Here is a 20,838-nt window from a genome sequence, read left to right as displayed (position 1 = left end):
GTTGATTCTCCCCCTCTACTCTGCCCTCGTGAGACCTCACTTGGAGTACTGCATCCAGTTCTGGAGTCCCCAACACAAGGAGGACATGGACCAGTTGGAGAGGGTCCAGAGGAGGGCCACGAAGATAAGAGGGCTGGAGCACCTTTCCTATGAGGACAGGCTGAAAGAGTTGAGGCTGTTCAGCCTGGAGAAGAGGAGGCTCCGGGGTGACCTTATAGCGGTCTTCCAGTACCTCAAGGGGGCCTACAAGAAAGATGGGGAGAGGCTGTTCAGGAGGGCCTGTTGTGATAGGACAAGGGGTAATGGTTTTAAAATAGAGGGAGGTAGATTCAGGTTGGATATTAGGAAAAAATTTTTTACCATGAGAGTTGCAGAACACTGGAACAGGTTGCCCAGAGAGGTGGTGGATGCTCCATCCCTGGAGACGTTCAAGGCCAGGTTGGACGAGGCCCTGAGCAACCTGATCTAGTTGGAGATATCCCTGTTCCTTGCAGGGGGGTTGGACTAGATGACCTTTGAAGGTCCCTTCCAGCCCTAACCATTCTATGATTCTATGAAAACTCCTGCAAGCACAGCTCTCCATTTGGAGAGGCAGGATGTGCTGTCGTTTGTTTCTGACTAAATCAAAGAATTGCTTTACCCAGTTTTCTAAGAGCGAAAGTGCTGACCAGAGATACACGCATATTTAGTAATGCCCAATTCAGTCTGTGGCAGCTACAAATTCAGTATTTTCATTTTTTATCCCCCTCCTCAGGGCAATTCTTACTAGGAAATATCAGCAGCATGAACTCCCATGGATCCTTCTGTGGAGTATCTCCTCCCTATGCACTACACTCAGGAATTTCGCTGCCAAGATGCACAAAAGTAAGTCATTGCAACAGGCAAACTGCATGGGCAGAAAACACCAGGAAGAATGAGTAACAGAAACAAGGACTTAAATTACACATGACCTGGTCTTCCAGCTCTGTCTTTTGTGAAGCCACTTTCATTGGAAGTAAATAAAACTAAGTATAATGATAAAAGTCTCACATCTCTGTTTTTGCCCTGTGTAACAGACTCCATCCCAGACAGAAAACCCCATCCCAAGGACCTCGCTTAGCTCCACTGTTTCAGAACAGATCCAGCTCTCACAGCAAGTACCGCCTGTTCAGGAGACGTCAGTTATGCACCCAGTCATAAAGTTAAGGCAGAGAATGTTTTGATTGTTAATTCAAGATGCTCTCAGAGCTCTGTGGTGACCCAGCTGGTCATTCCTGCTCTTGTTTGTCTGAGCAGCAGAACAGTCCACAGATCACGGTGGTTATGAGTAAGCAAGCAAGCATGTATGCATTGCTGTTGACAGCATCTTCCCAGAAATGATCACAGAACTCGACTGGTACACAAAAGGTCTTTAGACTTTTTTTTGAATGTTACACATATATATTTATAAATCTTATTTCAGAGGAAAGCCTGAAATGAGATTTATTTTCCTCAGCCTTTAGATAGCTTCCTGTAGACAAAGACACACAGAAGCTGCTGCTTAGTACGGAGTGCGCTTATTGCACGTATTTAAGGATTGCAAATAGTGTTCCTTAGCCAAATATTTCCAGCCATGGGGTGATGTGTTTACATACCCTGTGGTACACGATCAGCAGTTGCTTGGGCTATACTGTGCCTCTAATGTTTGAAACCTAGCGTGCCACATGCTGGGAATCAGGTAGCCTCAACTGCATGACTTCACTGAGAAACACTGCTCCAGATGTGAAAGAGAGTGATCTTCCCTTTTAAGAGATGACTTCCCCCATGATTCCCTTTTTCTCCTACCTGGAAATCTGAAAACTAAAGTTAGCAGAGGCATAGGCAAGAAACAAAAGAAATTCTAGAGCTGGCACAATATGGAATACATTCAAATAAATCAGAAAAAAAAAGCTACCAAAATAACTACAAAATTTGCAGTTCTCTGGAAAGAGATGGGCTTATTTTTCAGAGCATGGGAATGAACACACACATTCCTAATACACAAGGATGTCCAAAGCTGGAAGCATGTTGTTTAGATTGTTGTTGTCATCTCAACCCCTATATTTCTAAGCTTTTGGTGAGACAGAGTGAGAAACGTTCAGCTTGTACATTAGGTTTTATGGGAGACCCAACACTCAAGGCAGAAAGTATTTCAGGAAGAGCACTCTTGTACTATGAAGTCACTTGCTTCCACAGCAACACGGTGCTCTTCCTTTCCAGCCATAGCACTTACATGTAGTTCACTGTCATTGCACCCAAAGTTCTTCCTTACACCATCTTTGTATGTGGGAAACTACATCAGACCTCAATTAAAGCACTTACCTGGAACAGTCCTGAACCACACTTTGGTTCCGAGACAAAACCAACACCCATCCCAAATGACTCGCCCAACCCTACAGAGTTTATTTCTGTCCTTCTTCTCTGTCTTCTCTTCCTGCCAAAGCGCACTTTTGAGCAGGCCACAGTTCTGTAGTGTGAGCCATGCTGGTCTGCGAACGTCAGCAACAAAGGACAGGCAGTGCCCAGAATAAGGCACACTGTAGGGACAAAGGCAAATAGGGGTTTACATGACTTCTTGTCTCCATCATCTCCAGAGTCTTTTACAGTTGGTTCAAAAGATATCTGCCTCCTTATGAAATCCAATGCAGTTCAAGTACCAGTGGGTCCTTATTATCTCACCTAAATGTCTGAAAGGCCAAGATCATAATTTCTGACTGTATTGATACGGATCCCAGCACATAGTACTTCTTAAATGATGCCTTATTGGAGACTTGCATACACATCCTACACTTCAAAAATCATTGTTTGACTAAAAACTGGAATGCATTGTCCACCACTCACCTTAACTGATTAGAAAAGCTGGTGTTCCCAGCCAAGAGAACTGGCAATAGGCACAAGAAAGGATTTTGAGAAAAGAACTTGGTTCTTCAGGGAAGGCAGGAGCCTGGACCACCCCTTGCAATTGTTGCTAAACATTCAGGGATCCTTAGAAGGCAGCTCAGTCATTGCCGTGCTAAGGCAGAGCACAGCTACACTCAGCTTAGAGCTAATTAGGCAGAGAGGAGTTACGGCTGTTTCTGTATGAGACATAAGTGGAAGCAATAGATCAAACCCAGATCTTGAACTCCTGGAGTAAACACAAAGCGTATCAGGAGGAGCTGCTGGCAAGCCTAGCATCTGAGAAACACAGAAATGCGCTTGTGACCCCATCTGTAGGCATCCTAACAGCTTCTCTGAAATTTCACAAGCAGGGGGATGTCCCAGATAATGGACGGGAGCCCAGCTGCCCCCAGATGAGGGAGTTTCCTTTGTGCACGAGTCCCTAAGTTATTTCAGCAGCATCTGGCAGTGACGTTCTTGTTAAGGCTGCTATTTATAAAGCCTGATTGTTCGTTCAGGGACAGCTCTTGGCATACGAGGCCACAGGAGAGCTGGAGTGATCTGGTTAACAAAACACCCAGCAAGCTGGGAAATCAAGTCTGCTTTTGATTTATAATGCAGCAGACTAAAATTATGATTTGCCAGGCTCATTTTGGCACTCTCATAATTCAACTACAGTTCTGATTATTTTTTAAAAAATAATAATTAAAAACCCACCAAGTTTAATTACCATAATTATGGAAATACTCAGAGTGAAAAGGACTTGAAAATAATGAGGCAAACTCACACAGCTCGAACTCCACCAATTAACAGGATGTTAGGTTTGCAAGACAAGTCTCAGCAAAGAAAAACTTCTCCACTGGCACCAGGGCAGCAGAAGGGACAAGCCCACCTCGTTTCTAGGTTTTATTACAAACCTCTTGCACCCTCTTGTGCCGAGGTGTCAGAATTACTTCGGCTTGGCTGGTTTGACACTAATTGCTCTGCAGCACTTGACCTTCAAATCAGCTCTCCTGCAGCAGGCTATGGCAAGGCACGCAGCATCGCCGCAGCAATACATTGAGGGCTGCTACGAGCGTCCCAGTGATAAACTAATTTTCTGTGCAAGACTGAATATTACTGACTTCCAAGTTTTTGTGGATCTCCTCGATCTCTATTTCGCATACGTGACCTCAGATTTTTGTTGAGCTCAAATAATATTGGACACTTTGTAGAATCACTTGGTAAATGCAGCATCCCACAAATCTGCCTGGCCAGACAGAGCTGAACTGCACCTTTTCTGAGTTTCCTAGGAGGGAAAAAAGCTGAACAGCTATAAATGCAAAGAGGATCTGTGTAAAACATGAATATTTCTTCTCCTGCATCGGTTCAGGCCTCAGGTGGGGGTATCACATCCAGTGTTTGGTGCTGCATTGTAAGCAAAGCACAGAACTGGGGCAAGTTCAGAGAAAATGAGTACAAATAAGATGTCTAGAAAACACTAGCTGAGAGACAAGGCTGAACGATCAGAGAGTGTCCTGCCCAGGAAAGATCAACGAGTTCCCCTCAGTCTTTTACTAGGCAAGAGGGAACAAAACCAATTTTTTCTCTCTGCTCCTGGTTGATAGGACAAGGAATAACAACGCTAATTTGAACCATGGGAGACTAAAGTGAAATATTAGGAAGACAAAAATCTCCTCAATCAGTCTGTTGAAGTACTCCCTCATTGCAAATTAAAAGCAGATTAGGCAGGTACGTCAGGAACAACCTAGGTAGAACAGATCCTGCCTTGAAGCAGCAGGGTGAATTACGTGATTTCTCAAGGTCCCTTCCAGGCTTGTTGCTGTTGTGTTCAGCTCTGGAATTGGTCCTCTCCGGTTAACACCGAGGCTTGTTTTCAGAGTATCACGCACAAGCTTGTCCAACAGCTAAATACAAAAGCTCTTCTCTGGCAATCACATACACAATCTCCAGCACTGTCTACCTCCTGCTGGTAACACCAGCGGTAACACTAATTTGCAGCTCGTGCTCACTGTGAAAATACAACATTTCACTGTCTTAACTGCAAATTCCAGTCCAAGTTAAAGGTGGTTCTACTACAGCATGAAAAATATCTCAGGTACAGAAAATCCACAAGTGTCTAAATCAATAGACTAAATAGAAAGCAGGATCCTCAGCTGCTGCTATCAGGGCAGTGCCACAGCTTCCCTTACACCAGTTTTGGCCCGTTCTTTCCTGAGAATGAAATCTGAAGAAAATACACTAAATAACAAAGCTCAAAAATAAAAAAAAAGGACAAAAATCACCATAATGCCTTGGTTTAATGGGCATAGCCTTCCCTGCATCTTTTCCTCCTGGAGTGGGGGGATCCATGCGGATTTGCTGAGTGCTGATGGGGAGGTTTCCTAAGCCTGGCTGGGGGCCTGCAACAATTGAAACTAAATTGCATTCTAATCCATGAATCAAAGTGCTTGCAATTACCATTTCAAGGCAGGTGAAACAATAACAAATACTGAACAAAGAGATGTTTCAAGTCTTTGCTGATGCACTCTGTGTTTACTGCAGAAACTGCTAACTGGACACATTTTCCCCATAGCCAAGGTGATTGCCTGCGATAGCCCCAGTTAATCAAGTCTGAGAAAAACGAGAATGTAATCTCCTGTATTGTAAAATAGTATTTCAAACCTCCTCCCAGCATGCACCCAATGTAGCTTTTATAGTCTTTGCTTAGATTTAAAATGAGAGAACAGAAGCCACAGAAGGATTGGGCCAAATTGCATGTTGGCTTAGAAACAGTGCAGTCTCTTGGACCCCTCAGTATGGGTTGAAAACCCCACATAGGTAAGTAGCAAACCACTACACATCTCGATTTACATGGGTTTACAGTACACAAGATGAAGCTCTCCGCATTGAAGTCTTGACAGTTTGGACAAGATTTACATAAAAATTCATATTACAGACTTAGATTGTCAAAGTGGGTTTTTGTATTGTTATTATTAGTCCAGTTCCTAAAACACAGGTTTCTCCCCCACAAAGCAGATAACTGCATACTGATGACAGGTTCCTCTAAAAATTTCTTCGCAACTCCTGAGAAGTGGTCACAAACCACAGGTTGAAAACCAGTGGTTTCAGTAATTTCCTAGTATGCTTTTCTTTGTCTCTCAATCCATCTAACCTCTGGGCCACAGCCCGTCTTTTGCAAGTCAGCCCATCTTCAACACTCCAACTTTCTCTTAGCAGCTCAAGAGATCCATAGCTCAGAAGGAAAAAGTGTTACCCACAGCCAGCACCATGGAGCCCTTTCACTATTACCAGTAAAACCTCAAAGGAGGCTCAGAAGTCAACAGAAAGGCAACATAGAAGAGAGGCTGAAGCACCCAGCTCCTGGGCAACCAGCATTTTCTACCCTCAGACTCACAGAAAGGAACTGAGGCACAGAAGGATGGGGGAAACAATGAGTCTAAAACCAAACTGGGATGAAGGCTCTGCGATGTGAATGGATCTCTTGGAGGTCTTCAGCTGCCAAAAATTGGCCCTGTTTTTACTTCCAGGTGCACTGCAAGGGCACAGGTTGCTTGCACCATTGAGCCTAACCCCATATGACAACTCAATTTGAACAGTGCAGGCTATTTTGCAGGAATGATGATTTGTCCAAACTGGTTTTGGACTGAATAGAAACAGCCTTAACTAACAGTGGGCTTTTGGCAGGACAGGTATAGAAACCCAGCGAGTGTTATTCAACCCCTGGTCCTCCCAGCTCAGCCTGCTATTAACACATATGCTAAATCCCCTTTCAACAGTATTGGAAGCCACGTAGGTAAACTGAAAACAAAGCTGGCCCTTTCAGATGAGCTGATGGAATAGGAGTGCTTGCCTGCAGGAGAAGAGAGAGGGGAGGGAGCTAGCTAAGCCTCAGGCTCCAGGGAATCCATGGCTGGATGATTTCTGGGCACCCATCCTGCTCTTGTTCTCCTGGAGTCGGAGGGCATTAAGTTCTCATCCATGTAGAGCTCACACTGCTTTGGATCCGGCGACAGTGACGCCCCACCTAGCAGGGAGGGAGCTCCTGCGCTGACAAGCAGCTGGGTCAGGACCCAGCGATATCCCTGCTGCAGCCCCACGCCGGCTGTTTGCCTTGGCCAGGGCTGCAGGCAGCAGCTGAGCTCAGCAAGTTGCATTTCAAGCACAGCACCATTGCAGCCGGGGTTCTTTGCTGGCAAGGTGACTCACACTCCAAAGGTCACCTTCTCCTCCATCCCCTAAGCCCAGGGGAAGGAAAGGGGGGAAAAGGAGGAGCAGAGAGAAAGGGAAGCTGATTCTCACCACAGCTGCAAGCTCCAACTCTAAACTGCTAACCCCTTTGCTCCTTGGAAAGCTGACTCCCAAATCCCTAGGTGTTTCATTATCTCTTCCACTCCCTCCCAGAGTTCCTCTCAGGTAATTGTTCCCACATAGCATCTGCTTCAATTTGAGCCAGCTTCCTCCTTCACTGTAAGGTTTTTCAGCATAAGCGAGATGATGGCTTTGCTTCAGCTCCCTCGTTCCCTCCATAAGCAGTAAAAAAGTGAGAGGCAAATAAGCAAGTTTGTGCAGGGACAAAACTCATAACCAGTTAGAAAGAGAACCGCTATCCCTAGGGAAGCTATGTTGTTCACAACACTGAGAAATAGACTAAGCGCAGAATAAGAAACAACCTCCTACCAGCCAGATAACATGATCAGACACAGATGGACTTGCCTTCAGACCCCATCCCACTCACACACATACTGGTAAGAGATTCCTCCACCTCCAGGAAGAACAAAGGAGATGTCGTTCCCACATCACTGCTGATAAAGCAGTGGTTTTCAGAGAAGTCACCGTTCCCGCTACAAACATCAGTCAAAAAGAGCTGCGAGAACTTGCATCTTTGGTCCTGGTTAGGTCATCGTAACCCTTGCAAGACAAGTGAGGAATCATGAGCTCATCCCTTGGCAGGAAGGGACTGACTGTAGTTTGCAATATGCATAGTAATTTGTGTAATTTAATGCAGAGGGTGAAGTGCTCCGCCAGGGTAAATCACAGCAACGTCAATTTTGCACTGTTGCAGCAGCTGGGTCAGCCTGTTAATAAAGAACTTAACTCTTTTAAAAAATTTCTTCTGTGCACCTTGAAGACGACCCCTTTAAACCTATACACTGTTTTTAAGAGGCTTTAACTGTCATCTAAGTGCTACCCAGTCAGTGCTGTAAAAGGGAAAGTGCTCTCCATCATGGCTTTGTCTGATTGGATCTGGGTAAGTGGAAAAAACAAGCTGAAAGCATGGTTCAAAGATATTTTTGGACATGATGAATCCCAATAGGCAACTAATTTAAAAATAATTCAGTCACTATCTTTTTAAAGTGTGACAATGTTCATTGGGCCAAATTAAATACTGCTGCAGATTCCTGGAAGCACCACAGTAGCAGAGGGGAGATGGCCTATCAGACATCTCCAGCTTTCTCCATGAATAGAGACTTAATAGCAGGCAGGAAGGGCAGGAATACTTGTCCTTGCTTTCTGTACTAAGCAAGGAGTGTTGCCAGAGAACAGGGCACTACAGTGGAGCACCTATAGCAGACCAGGTTATGAACACTGTGTATGCAAAAAGGGCATAGAGATGAAGGAGATCGAGCAACGCAACACGTGCTGGTGCGTGAACAAATCCTCCCTTTTGTCCATTCAGGCAGCATTATTCTTATTAAAAGGCAACAGGCCCATCTGAAAAAGCAGACTGTGATCACAGGCATACACACGTCGAAGTTCCCGGAGTCTGGGTGCACATCACTGAATTTGGACTTTGGTCCCTATTGTTTTCTTCCCCACCTCCTTGCTCCAACAGGCTACTATGGATGCCAGAGGGGTTGTTTCCTGACATGCAGATCCAAGCAAGCCCACTGTTTCCTCCTAGGCTAGGTTCTGGGGACACCACACTCTGGCTAGCTCTCTTGTAGCAGCTTTAGTAACACCTCTCAGTAGAGGAAAGGGACATGATGCCTCCCTCCCTTGCCACCAATCCTACACCAGCAGCATTCCAACCCTGACAAAATCACCCCAGCTTACACACAAAAGCATCAGGTCCAAAGGTTTTATATCGAGCCTGAGGCTTATGGCCATGACCTACAGCCACCACTATGCCTGTGAGTAATTTGCTTTCATAGAAGCAAGCTTTTTGATCTGCTTTTAAACCGACGTCCAGCAGCCGAGTAGGTGGCCACTTAATATCTCTGGGTACTTTCAGAGAAGATTAGGTGAAAGTCCAAATCCAGGTTGACATTCCCTCTCTCTGAGAAACAGACCTGCAATAAATAAGGCTGCGTGCAAGTTGTTGTTCCTGCTATACTGCTCTACTCAGCCACTTACTGCCAATATGTTCCTCATTAGCACTCTGGGAAGCTGCGAGTGCATAAGGCACTCTGTGCAGCCCCGTTTTTATTCTGTTCTCAAACACATGGAAACACTTTAAAAGTAAGAGCCTTGGGACCTGTGCAAGGGTGACAAGTGACGAGATGAGGAGAGGAGACCAGAGCCAGCCCCTGACAAATTTGAACCATCCAGTCTTTAATCCACAACAACCAGAAAAAATTGATGCTAAACAAACCTAGCCCTTTTCAGAAAGGAGATTATATGTGTAATGGAAAAATTACAGGTATGGGCAGTCTGGCCTACAAAAATTGGTTAAAATTAAGAGCCTTCAGTTTGCTTTCAATGATTAATGGAACTTCCCCTACACGGTCAACATTTCCATCCCCCTCAGAGCCTATTGAGAGCCCCCTATTTTTTTAATTTAAGGAAAATGGAATTTTAGGACTTCATAACATTTCTCTAACTTGCTGTGACCAGGTGATTAGCTGCTTCCCCCCTTGAAGTACCATCTCCCTCATGAGGCAGAGCTGGCAACTAGGGAAATAGAGGAATATTGCCTCCATATCTCCAACCTGGGACAGCATTTTCCTCATAGTGCCATTGTAGCAAGAGGCAGGAGCGATGCCACAAAGCAACTGCACAGAGCTGACCTGGTTCTTAGAGAAGAAGGTGTCATCTCTATACTGTTGGGCCTGATGGATCATGGGGATGCCCAATCCTCTCCGTAAGTGAAAGGAGGCTGCACATAAGCAAATTTCCTAATTAAACAGTTGAGCCTTAGCACTGGACAAAACAGAAACAGGCCATGAATGCCAACCCCACAGGACTTTAAGAGTTAAAGCTGTTGGAAGAAATATTTGTGCATGTGCTTTCATGCCAGTGGAAACATAAGAAAAAGCCTAAACTCTCTGCACTGGCACAGCAGGTTCAGCTTTGATCTCTCAGGAGGTTCATTTCCTTCATTAGGCTTTTCTTAAAATTCACTTTTATGAACCCTTTTAATTTCCCCCCTGCATTTCCCCCCCATAAAAGCCTTTTTAGATTCATTCAACAAAGGGGCAGGGTGGGGGAGGAGAATCTCATTTAATTGCTACTAAACGTTACCTGAAGCTGCTCTAGTCATGTACAGGGATGCTGGAGCTGTTCGTTGTGCGAGACACAGGAACTGAAGGAAGGAAGGAAAAACCCACTAAGGCAATAATAAACCATTAAAAGAATCACAGGGAGAAAGAGGAACAGAACCACAAAGCACCGACAAAGAGAAAGGTGAGGCAGCATGGGGAACAGCAGGGAGATCTCCAGCAGAACTTGGCTGGTCACTGCTGGAAAACAAGCAGAGTACTTACAACCCACATCACCCATGGTCTCCCCTCTGTTTCATCTCTGTTGGTGCTGGATAGCTCATCAAACCAGACCCTCTCCCCATTTCAGGTGCCCTCTCTGTAAATACAGTATGATGACACAACCCCTTCCTCGTAGCGGGGCTGCAAGGCTTACAAACCTCAGACTAAAGGAGTTTAAAGGGGGTTCGACATCCCACTATCCAAGTTCCAGCACCAAGCTTATCACAGCATTTGAGCAGGTGATTTATGACTGCTGTTCCCATAAGGAGAAGCATGGGAACAGAGGGGCACCCTTTGAAATGCCTTCCTCTGCTGACTGCCGTAGGGAGAATTTGAATTCTGCACCTATTTGCGATGGATTCCATGAAAAAAAAAAAAAATAAAAAATCATGTACACATCATCTCATCTGACCTGTATGCAAGCTACAGGTAACAGTGTTGAGTTGACTTTTCCAAATGGAGGTCTGAATACTTCTCCACAGCATGCCACCTTACACCACAAAAGCCTTTCACTAGCAAGGGATGGAGAGATATCGCCCAAGTGGCAGAATACAGTCCCCTGCTATTGTAGTCTTCTGGACTGTATAATTCTATTCACGAGAAGCAGCTTCATTTTGACAGTAGTTTGTGGCTTTACCTCCACTCTTCCTTTTAAGAGCTTAACTTCTTATGATTAGTTACTTGGAGTAATTTAAACAATGAAACAATCAGAGCAAACTGTAAGGCTATTCTCCAGCTCATTCGTGTAGATGAACTTGCTGAAGTCCTTGGAAGCAGATACTGTTCTTAATGAGAAAACTGTGTCCAGATTCCTGCTTGGGCTGCAGTGAACCCTCAGGGGTTGTATCCTCTGACACGAGGTAACAATCCCCATTTTGCTCTCTCCGCCTGCTTCTACTAGAGGAAGAAGTTGTCATTTCTAGACAATTTCCAAGGGACAGATTCTGACCTCAGACAAAGGAGCACGAAATATGAATCCACACAAGGAAAGCTATTCGGTTACTCTAGTTTTAAGTCCGGTGTAGCAGAGATGAGGTTCTGCCCTGCCTTTTCATTTCTGATGTTCACTTAATTCACTGTAACATGAACACAACTGGATTTAACAGGACTCAACAACGGCAATAGCTCACAGTATTTCTTTAGTCCTGGAAGCACAGGCCTCTGCTTTTTTGCTACATCAATCCCAGGCCTCCCCCCAGCCCAAACTCAATTTCAATTACATTTAACAAAGCCAGGTGGATGGGCAGCACGAAGTCAGATGAAGTTCAGTGCAGACAAATGCAAGGTAATGCACTTAGGAAAGGATAATTTGAACTACACAGGAAAAAAAAATAGAATGCTTTTGCGAGATAATCATCTGCTGTGCACAGAGAGGTAGGGGACTGAAAAGACTATAATGGAAAGGGATGGCAAGTCCTTCCTTGGGAAGCTGTTCACTCTAGCTCACAGTAATCTAAGCTCACCCTAACTCTTGCAGCACTGCAGCAACAGAAAAGCTCCAAGAGATCACAGAGAGACTTCGGCGCAAGTAAAGCTTGAACGGAGTTCGAGTCTGATGGAGCACAGGAAGGGATGCAGGAAAGAGCAGCTCTTTGTGCACCTTTGAGTCAGAGCAAGTCGGGGTGTTCTGGGTACACAGCTGCAAACCCCAGGACAGGCAGAGTGCTCCCTCCCAAAAAAATACAACTTTTCGTCCAGATCTTCAAGAAGTTATGAAGCCCTATACAGGCACAGCAACCACTGGTGAACAGGACCCATACTATGCTAACAGTAATTTCATAAGGTAGAATCCTGTTGTCAAAAGGATTCCACAGTGAGACCCTCTGCACCCGCACAGCCCCAGCACATCAACTCTCCTTACACACAGCACAGATGCGAGAACCAAACCCTCTGCGTGCTGGGGAGGGAAGCCAGGATGGACATGGGCACACAGAACAACTGCTCCAACCTCCACTCAGCAAAACAAAAGCTAACCAGAACTTCAAGCTCTCTATAATGCCATCTAGATTTGCCAGAGAGCAGAAGCAGCCACACATGCAGCCTCTCTCAGCAAGCACCCTGCTCCCTGCTGCTGCCAGCCTGCACCCACACCCCACGCACCCACGGGAGAAACTACATCACTTGCTCACACCTACACAGTAGCATGAAGGAGAACAAGCCTGACTCCTCACTCCCCATCTAGCACCTTAAACACCAAGGTCTTCCCTTCCATACACCTTAGGAGGTCAAAAAGGGGCAGCACAGGCGTGGGAAGTGCAGCGATGCCTGCTCAAGCAGGCTATCAGCCCACCAGGGAAAGGCGGGATTGCAGATCCCATGGAGCATCTCCCGGGCTGGACCCTGGGCAGGGAGCGGATTTGGTGAAGTGTGGGGCCATCTGATGGCAGGAGCGGGCAGCGCCACTCAAAGCATCCCCAACACTGCGCGGCTGCGCTCCATTCATCTCCAGTAATGGAACACATGCCCTGGGGGGGTGCGCTGTGCAGGGCCGAGAGGAAGAAGGGGGAACAGTATTTATATTTGTCTTCCCAGATTTAGTTTGTCTTTATCTCCAGCTATTTTGAATGTCATGGGGAGTTAATGAAGACATGTTGTTCATCTGCAACGCACGGAACAACTTCGCTACTGTCTCAGCATATGAAGTTTTTTCTTACTTACACTAGGAGTTACAGGGAAAAAACAGACAAATAAAAAGAGAAGAGAGAGAAAAGAAACGCAGAAAGAGATATGACCGTAGAAGAAAAGGAGGAGGAAACTCTTTTTTATTGCAGCTCTCAAAGTCGCATCACACAGCATTTTCTAGTCTCCACCATCTCTTTCTTGATTGGATATGTCAACCCTGGAAGAAACATCCACGTCCATTTGGCTGGACATAAGAACGGCCTCTTAAACATCCCATTAAAGATCACTTTTCACCTTGTTCCCCAGTTCAATCCCCACTACAAATGCAAGTCAGAGTGAAGGCACACAGCACAGATGTATTCTGAGCTGTAGCACACTCCCCAGTGGCAAGTGGCACATCCCCAGGCCCTGCTGCAACATTCCTGCACCCACCAGGTCTTCCTCCAGAAACTAGGAAGGACACACCATTCAGTAAGGCCTCAGGACTCCCACCACAGGTACAGATACTGCTCTGCAGACGGATATTTTTAGTTGCTCTTTGTGTACTACGGACAGGAAACTGAGCCAGACAGCAAGTATGGGCTCAGAACTATAAAGGCTTTCTGGCCTCCAACCTCTGTCTTAGGACAATCCCTGGCTTAGATCTCACCAGTCATTTCCAAGAGAAGAGACGAGGCAGTGGCAAAGTCCTTTCCCTAGGATATCCCTTCCTTAGCTCTCCTCTCGCCCTTCTGCGAGAGGCAAGAGTATAGCCTTTCCTTAATCATGGGGCTGTTCTCTCAGAAATTAAGATCTTCCCTTTCCTGGCATTTCCCATTCTCTGTCTTTGCCTGAGGCAAGATCTGGCACACCTTGGATATTCTGGTTTGGCCTGAAGTTTTATTTAGACTGCTCCTTGCTTTGGGGATTCTCTGTTTATGTCATCGGGGGGTGTTAATAGGGGCAGAATGGTTTCCAGATCCACACCAGCTGACTGGATTTCCTGAATCCACGCCATCTGTAAAAACAGAAATGTTCCCTTCTCCTTGTACCCACAGATGAATGCGTTAAGGCTAAACCTCCTGGGGCAGCAGTACAGGAGAGGTTTGCACTTCTGGCCAAGTGAAACCCAGTGAGCTCTGGAACGAGGTACAGAACTACCATTTTTAATATGGAGGCTCAGCTGAAGACATGAAAGATCTCATTGCTCTGTGGAGCAGACAGAAGAGTTTGACATTTCAAAAGAGCACACTACGGAGTTTCTGGCACCTCTCTCAGGCACATCTGGCACTGGCCACCCTCAGAGACACAGGAATATGCAAACTCAGGCCCTGGCTGGTATTACAGCACTTGCATATCCCTATCATTCAGCTCTTCCATTTCAAGGCAAGCTTCTCTGGAGTCACTTGCTCCCCAGCCGCACAGGACAGCGGAACACACTAATCCAGATGCCTGTCAATTATAAAAAGAGGCAGCACAGCAAGAGAGGTGCTTGGGAGATGGGGCACTTGGGCTCCCACGCCTGGGTGTGCAACAGATTTGTCGATAGCCTGGGGTCTGTCAGCAGGAAGGGTTTATTTCTTGTAAGCCTGACACCAGTTTGATAAAAAATTCCCAGTTTGGAGCGAGCTGTGCACACCAAACTGGGAACTGAAAATCTAATGTCTCAGCCAAGACTGCTGGCCTCCTTCACCCTGATGCTTATCAGGTTCACACAAAACTGTAACATTATCTAGGCGCTGGCGTGGAGAGGTGAACACAGGGCTGAATAAGCTTAATATTTCCACTATTTGTTCTCCCCATCTAACACAGCTAAATGTTGCCCAGACACTTCGGAAGGAAATGACAGCTAGCAGTACAGCCAAAAAAATTCATTATTCTAGAACACCAGCACAAAAATCACTCTCAAGTGAAAACAGGCTAAAGCATCAAAGAGTTAGTCTGGCTAAAGTAACACCAGCAAACAGCTCTGAAACATTCACCAAGAAGCAAGCCAAGGGAAATGTCAAGGAGCTAAGTCCCTTATCCAGTGACTCGCACCCAGAACTCATATGTCAACTGGGTTACCCCAAGAGGGCTAATTTTGTTAGCTCAGCAAACTGCATCAGCTCAATGCATCTGCTGAGCTCTGTAAGGAAGGGGACAGGTAGACTTCACAACCAGGAGCAAGAGCAGACCTACACAACCTACCCTCTCCCAGCAGGAATGAAGCATCCCTCAGGCTCAGCCACAGCTTGCCCCTTCCTTCACTCCAAGTTGCTTCTTTAATAAAATTAGTCTTGTCTCAAGAAGGGACAATGATGCAGCAGCTAATCTGGAATAGCAGCAAACAGCCAATCTACAAATCCTTAAGAGTGCTCCAAATCATGAGGACTCCTAACAGAGAGGCATATACCCCCCACCCTCTGCATCCCAACTACAGAACCAGGACACTTCTCTTTCCTTTTCCTGTGCCAACAGTGCTCATGTCTTAAATCTGATTTGCAGATGGATCTGGCCTTTACTGAGCAGTTGAAGTCATCTCGCAGGTGAGGGAGCACCTAAGGGAGCGACACCGCACACCCAGATGGGCTGGTTTCACCCCCCAGTACTGTCTGCTCCGTGAACGAGCAGCAGCTCTGAGCACTGAATCTGACCACAACATCTCTGTCTAGATCTTTTAGTTCCCAGCCAAGCCTGACAGCACAGACCGTTTAATGTCAAACCTCCTATTTAGCTGCAGTGGAAACAGGGATATTCCCCTTTGGAAGCTTCCTCCCTGCCTCAGCTCATTGAAACCCGAACACTTGGTTGTTGTTTTCTCTCACATGAATGCTTCCTACAACATACATCTCATGCAGCTACAATACTGCAAAGGACACTAAACATCAGCAGTCCAATTCAGTCAAATTTTCTTTGTTGCAACATTAAGTTATCCACACCCCAAAACCGACTGTGCCCTGACACAGGAGCATCTTGCACGTGGCATCTACAGCAACCACCGGACTGCACATTTGCAGGTACTGCAGCATTGCTGTACCTCCTGGGGAACAACAGGACATGAGAGCTGGCTCTTGGCTTGACTTCCAGGTGAAACCAGTGAAATTCAGTCACCAATTTGGTGTTTCTAAGGAGTTTTGTTTTGTGGTAGTATAAATACTGCAATACTGAGATTTTCAAGGTCTTCAATCCTTTATGTGTTCAGAACTGCAACTGGAACCCTAAAATAGAACGATACTGCTCTTGTTATGCCAACGTCTTGTTTAGTGCGTGACAGCTATTTACCTCAACTAAAAGGAGCAATTTGCTACACGTTCTTCTTAAAGTCACCAAGCTCCAGAAGAGCAGCCCTGCAAATGCTGCCCAGAATCCAAAAGCGCTCCATTATAAACAATCTTACTCTGATACAGAACTATACTAATGCATATACATGACGTTTCATAACTTAAATCCATATTGTGTAGCTTCCATCCCATCAAATTAGACAGAGCTCACAAATGCAATTATTTCAGATTCCAATGCAATACATGAACTTCATTATATCTGTATTTTTTACCTTCATTAACAGAAAATCTGACCATCCAGTGTGATTTCCAGAACTCTGAAATTCATAACATGCCAAAAGTCACTAATTTTTTGATAATTCAGCTCAGTTTTCTGCTCCACATTTTGTGTTCATCGTAAAGGGCCTTGGAAGATCATAAGTAATGAACTACATTCAATAGCAATGGACCATCTAATCCCAAAATCCTCTCTCGAACAATAGCCAAGAACAAGAATTCCCATTTTCAACTTCTTTATACTTTAGCCAGCCTCCCAAAAGTCACTTTATACGGTGCATGATTTAATTGAAGTTTAAAAAGTATTCCCTTCTGGGGTTTTTATTTGTTGTGGATTGTTTTATGTTTTTACAAAAAACACCCTACCGAATTTATTGCATGTGTCAAAAGCTTCCTTATCCCATTTTTATTTTTATACTAAAAAGTGTATTATCTGTAGCAATATTATGAGTTCATCTCTGCCTCAATTTCTCTAATGCCTAACACTTACTCAGGTGATCACAAGTAATTGCTGTGATGGCAGAACCAAAAATCACTGTTCTAGCCATTAAAGCATTTCATTGTTTCACATTATTGACTTCTTCTCCAAAGTAATTAAGAGCATGAAGGACAGGAATGAGCCTCATTATCTCCCACAAGTACAGGCATCCTCCAGCTCTTCCATGAACTTTTCCAAGGAGCAACAACTCACTTTGTGTATACACAGGCATGTAAAACAGCAGAGGTTATTGCTGCAGACAGATTGCATTCCCTGCTCAGCCTTCACATGCTGCACAGCTCAGCAAGCTCACTGATCTCCCGGCTGGCTGTCTTTTGTGCAGCACCAAGCACAACAGCCATTAGTTTTGTACTAAGCTCACTAGATGATATCCTAACAAAAACCCTGTGTTCCAGCTTGTACCAATTGGAGAGATTGGGAGAGAGATGCAGTGGAGAGTGCTAGACAGAGCTATCAGCTCCAGCTTCTCTCCCTTTCCCTTAAAACCCATTGACAGTCTCTCAGAATAAAGCAAGCCATTTGCTGGATCTCCCTTATCTTATTGTACATCAATTTGCTGAAACATTCATGGGATCACTACGCATTTCATTTACCCTTAAGGCCAACCCCTCTGCTTATTAAATTAAGAAGATGAATGAGAGGTTTGCTCTCTTGCTAGCAGCCCAGGGGATTCATTAGTCAAGTAAATGATTGCACTTGCCTCAAGTTATGCTACTGCAATGTTTGTAATGTGTCTTCTGATCTCAGCTCCCCATGCACTTTTTGGAAACAAGGTTGGCTTTCAGACAGGTCACATTTAATTCCAGTCATTTGACTTCAGCAAATAGAAGTAAAGGCCTCAAATTCACTATCCTATTCCCTTCCCTTGCTCAGCGCTCCAAATGTTTCACAGAACAGATACACAAGGGGAATCAAGGGCTACATGTAAGCTACCAACATTCATCCCATTTATGTCTGTGTCAAACACAGTTACCATTTTAGCGCTGACATAAAGTAGAGATTTGGGTACATAGTGACACGCTGGAGGAACAGAACTGCACTGGGCAGAAGGGAGCATTTCCACCCCACCAAGTGAGACCATTAATTAAGCACAGAGGTAACTGTTAACAAGCTCCCTTTTGCCTTCCAGAAAAGAGCTGGCTCTAGGTAACTGCATCCAGAGGACATCAGCATTTCCATACGCAGTGTCAGGAAAGCAGGAAGAAAACAGCACCTCAGAAAAAAGTTAAAAATCACATCCCAGTTAAACTGCACTGAAGCGTAGAGGGGAAGGGGGCTGGACCCAAATGAACTCCAGGGAATAGTTGTCCCCAGCTTTGCAGGACGACTGCACAAAAAGTAGAACGTGGATGAACAAGCCCCACCAACATGGTTGGGTGAGCACTGCAGCCATAAGCACCACGGAAGAGATACCCTCTGGCAAGCTACGAGATGATAAGCAAACAGAAGATCATATATCTTTAAGACACTTACAGGTTGTGCTGTCTTGCACGTGGACTACTGGAAACACAGCCTGCCACCTTTAACACGAGGGAAGTGTTACTGCAAAAGGCACAGTTTCTGGGTAACAGACCTGCAATGAAGCATATTCCATTTTTCAGCAACGACAATAGCAAGAACCATGGTACCTGTCACCTGATACAACTCCCAGAGACGCACAGGTGACTGTGCACTCTGCTACAAAGCTACACAAGTGAATGTGAAACATCAGGCATTTGGAAAACTGCCCAGTTTGTGAAAGTTCCCCAGCAAATCTGTAACCAACCAGAAAGATATGAGACTTTGGAGCTGCTCTCCTCTCGGCATTGCACCTAAGCAAAGCAGCACAGCAGGCAAACACTCAGAAATGCTCACTCCCAGGAAACAGATCGCAGCTGCAGTAGGAAAGAGATGATTTCTGCAGCCTAGGAAAGGGAAAGAATGCGTGCACTGCACGCCAGAGCTACAGTGAGCATGCAAAAGGGAAGGACTAATCTAATAACAACAGTAGTGAAAGCGGAATTAAGATGTCTGAACTAAAATAACCGTCCTCCCTCTCCTTGCCATTGCCCATGATTCAAGTGCTTATTTACCCCACAGCTTTATCACAACTTTCTCACCTGACCTTCACGAAGTCATTTATCCCCTGACTATAAATAGAGTAACATGGCAACGTTTGCTGCATCTGCAGTGAGTAAAGCTTTTAGCCAGGACTGATTTCACACAGTAAACATGTCCAGGGTTCGCGCAGCACAAGGCACATATTGAAGGTCCTTTTGAAAAGTACAGAACAATGGAAAAGGTTGTTTCTGCTTTGCCACTGATTTCACACGAATTTTTGGACAAACTATGGATAGTACATCAGCTAGTACTTAAATAAAATTGCATACCAAGTCGCTTACTCTGAGAGTAAAGCTACGTTTGCTTAAAATGCTATCGGGATACAGCCCCTAACAAGGCGCTCCTCCAGAGAAGGACAGGAGGCAAGTCTGATAAATTTTGTTTATATAGGTTCTCCCATTTACCAAGCAACAACATATTCAAGACAAAGAATAACCTCAGAGTAGCCTGTTACACGGCAGTGGCTTTTACGGTGGCCACAGGGAACTGCAAAACTCCCTCTCTCCTTACCACTATCTGCTTACTGCAAAGGCAATCATGAATCCTATGCCCCTCTGTCTCTTGCTTGCAATAACTGCAAAGACCTCTGGCACCCCCACCCAGGAAAGGGCTCTCAGCTCTAAATAGGTGGATCTGGATGACAGAAGCCAAGAGACGTGAATTACCCAGCCCGTGTAGGGTTAGGATGTGATATATCCAGGTGGGAGGTAATTACACTGCCACAAATCAAGAATCTGTCCCAAACGTTCTTCCCATTCTAGCTGTGGATATAGCTGACGTCTAGAAGCCGGATTTCGAGCACAGAAGAAGCCTCGGCGGCGGCAGCCAGAGCTGCTGAAGCCCCTCGGCACACGAGGTGCAAAACTCTTTAAGTAGGTGCCGTGTTTACACACAACCGACCCTCCTCAGAGGGTTCTCAGCGCTGCACCAGCCCCCTCGGGGAGGGCACGGGCCCCACCGACCCCTGAGACACTGCGGCGGGTACGAACACTGCAGCCGGGGGGTGCGGGACCCGCAACGCACTCGGCCGCGGGCTAAAGAGGCGGATTTGCGGCACGCGTGAAAGGAATTACACACTCGAGGTCTTCAACCTCTACCTGCCCCGGCGGGGACCCCCCAAGCAAGCGCTTTTAATTGCGCTGCCCGCCCCGAACGGGGGCTCCGGGGCTGCCCCCGGACCACAGCCCGGGGATGCAGGAGCTGAGACGCTCACCTCCCTTCACAGCTTCCACCCGAAAAGCCTTTTTCCACGCCAAAAGCACAAATTTAAGGAGCTGCCGCCACCTAGTGGGTCTGAACGCCCCCCCCCCCCCTCCCCGCAGCAATTCGGCACCCCCGGAAAACCGACGCCGCCCCCGGGTGCCTTACCTCCGGGGTGCAGCAATGCCTTCCTCCAGCCTCGCCCAGAGCCTTGTCCCGAAGGAACAGCCCTCTCCCGCGGGGAGCACCTAGGGAGGGACGGCCCGAGCCAGGGGCTCACCCCGCGGGGCCCTTCGCCTCCTCAGGCCACGCAGGTGGA

This window comes from Tauraco erythrolophus, chromosome 22 (genome assembly GCF_009769465.1).
Source record: "Tauraco erythrolophus isolate bTauEry1 chromosome 22, bTauEry1.pri, whole genome shotgun sequence".
NCBI lineage: Eukaryota > Metazoa > Chordata > Aves > Musophagiformes > Musophagidae > Tauraco > Tauraco erythrolophus.
Note: the sequence above shows the minus strand (reverse complement) of the source record.